At 34.1% G+C, this 3,042-nt stretch overlaps 1 protein-coding gene across 1 annotated transcript in view; it reads right to left on the bottom strand.

The window, feature by feature from the left end:
* LOC149412849 (uncharacterized) overlaps positions 1-3,042 on the bottom strand; it is a 28,599-nt gene that overhangs the window by 23,574 nt on the left and 1,983 nt on the right. The window lies entirely within an intron of this gene.

Genomic DNA, 3,042 nt, shown 5'->3' on the forward strand with positions numbered 1-3,042 from the left:
TTGCTTCGAGTACATCGTGTATTTGAACTTTTTTCGTAGTAATTATGTAGGTATATTTGAGTATAGATGAGTTAGGATAGTTTTTACATATAGCTGCCGAACATTAAACACATTCATATTATTAAAAATTAGATTCGAGTCTGTAATTATAGGTAGCCTTAGAATTATTTTTAAAATAGGGATACCATGCATTCACTGGCTCCGGGCAGAACTCTAGCATGTAAAATCAGATAAAATAAAAATCTTGTTTCCGATTAGTTTGCAACAGATAACCCTTGGATATTTGATCTACCTGAAAGGTATACCCAGGGCCAGCTCTGCGCAATTGGAGCAGAATAAGTACCAGTTATCCAAAAAATGTTAATACTCAGACTCTTTATGGGTTATTAGTAGTATTTTGTGAACACCTCACTAGGAGAATGTGTGCTGAGGTGTTCGCATGTGAATATGTTAAAACACAGTATCGTTATTGAGATTCTCAAGGAGGATTCTGTGGTTCCAACCATGTCGGCAGTATTGTATACAAGTTGGGCTAATATTCGTATATAACATCGTTACATCATAATGTTAGAGACACAATTTAGTAAAAGAAAAAAACATTAAATGAAGTGTATTTAAAGCTGCAGTTACGACGAAAGAGAATGAAACAAAACAAAAGTAAATGAAAATAATAAGTACTCAAAATCAGGTGTTTAAAAACATTGACGAATACCCGTACAACAATAATCTATTTATTAGAACTAAAAACATAATAACATACATGCTAATTAAATTGTTATGTTTTTTTTGCGGTGAGTGGGTTTTCGAAAAATTGTGTACACCTAATTTAACACCCATTGCAGTTTCTACTGAGGCCACCCGTAGTAAGCTTACTGATAAAAAAAAATTGCTAATTTATTAAGAATCTCTTCAAATTATTCGTTATCTGGTTAAAAACGGGATCGCAGGCCCTTAACCAACGAATTGATAGGTTTCCGATAAACTATATAAAATATCAATGTATTGTCACGATGTAGGAGCACGTGTTTTTAAAAATCCTAACGTTTTCGCATTTCAGAGCTGATATTATTATGAATTTACTAAAGTTTGAAGAGATTTTTAATAAATCAGTAATACTCATTTTTCTCCGTGCAGGTGGTTCTCGGTGCCGGTCCTGGTTATACCCATCAACACATACCGCATCACTAAATAAAGATCTTTTAATTTTTACACTGCTGATAAATATCAATTTTTCATACATGAATGGTTGTTTGTCTCTTATGAAAAAATTAAAACATGTTTATTAGTAAGGCCCTTAGGCTTTAGACAGCCAATTAAATTAATTATCTGTTCAAGAAAGAATAATTTCCATAATTGAAAAGTTCACATTTCAACCGAATTAAGAGAAATTTCGCTTACTTCAGGTGCAATAAACATGTCTGAACCTCAGGTTTATCTCTGTTGATGGACTTGTTCCATGAAAATATCTGTAAATTTTATATGTTAATGCCTTATTCTAGTGCCTTTTCCTACAATAGGGTTGGCGATAATCAGGACAATCCTTACTCCGCAGGTTGCATCCCGGAACAACTCTTCGGAACTGCCCTTATTCCAGTCACGTTGTTTTAGGAGGCATGCTTTGTGGTTTCTCCCTCTACTAAGTCGATCAAACTTAGCCAGGGGGTTTAGCACAGCGAAATCGATAACTTTACAATATTGGATCGATAGGCGTAACTACCGATGATTTTATAGCAATTTCCCGAGCACGGTCACGCTGATTGATATCGCAAAACCGATGTTGATAACGCAGTAAATCAGAATCGATGTACGCCGGCAACACTGGCGCATCTCTTTATGAATTGAGATTCCTAAACGTCAGATGTCTACGTAAAAGTTAAAAATACCAATAAATTGACAATGTTGTATTGTACATTCATTTTAATACACATTGGCAGTCCGCACGTACTTTTCAGTATAAAATTCATAACGTAATCAATTGGTCGCGTCTTAGATGAATTAATTATACGAATTCTTTCAGTTCTAAGAGCTTAGTTCACCCCCAATTATTAATAAGCCAGTTATTTTGAATAACGATTGAATTGAACATTAAAAAATCGTACATATTGACAGCTTATCCGACAAATTGGAGGCCGCTCTATAAATAGCGGTTTTTGTCTACTTGTCTACCGACTGTCGGAATCACATACTGGCCGTGCTCGCAAATATCACTAACTGATCACAGATGACAGATTTCGTCAATGTAGTATTGACATACTGCTTTTTCGATCATCCTTGCCAGACCTCCGGATCGGAATTACTTAAATATAAATAAAAACTTATTTTTTTCGCAAATATTTTCTTTTGTTGAGAAGCTAGTAGGTACCTAGACGCAAGTAACATATTTATCAGGAAAACGTGTGATAACATCACTAATTCAGAAGACGCATTTCTCTTGTTCTATACGTAAATTCGAAAGATAGAGGGAACGAGCAAATATTTTTAAAATTAAGAAATAGATGTAAGCGACTGCTGTGCAAGTGTACAAAACACGAATTATTTAAAATACAACAAAAATCTCTCAAAATCTGATTTAACTAACATTTAAGGAAAGGCTGTAAATTTTTTCATCCCTATATATGTGTTTTTTTTTAATAATTTTCGGAGTATTGAGCATTATTTTTTCCATTGATCGAATTTCATATGGAATTCCTTTTTCAACTTAGCATCTGAATAGGGATTATCTTGAAAAATAGTATATATTTTTAGCTTAAAAACGTTCAAGGAAAGTGTGTTCTCTGTACAAATGCAGGGTCGTAAGAAGGCACTATCAAACTGACCAAAACTTGTATTTTCAAAGTGCGCTGTTCCGGCTTCATTGATCAATCAAATATCGAATTAATGACTTTGAAATTCGAATAGAAAACTGTGTCTTCAGACAGAATCGGCGCTTTAATAAAACTTCTTAGTAAAAGTCAAGATCGACCCAATACCAATAGTTTTCTGTTCGTTTATGCGTATTGTGATTCTTATAAAATCCTCGCAGACTTTGCAGTCCATCAACGG

This window comes from Hesperophylax consimilis, chromosome 22 (assembly GCF_061612785.1).
Source record: "Hesperophylax consimilis isolate HC1 chromosome 22, BYU_Hcon_1.0, whole genome shotgun sequence".
NCBI classification, from domain to species: domain Eukaryota; kingdom Metazoa; phylum Arthropoda; class Insecta; order Trichoptera; family Limnephilidae; genus Hesperophylax; species Hesperophylax consimilis.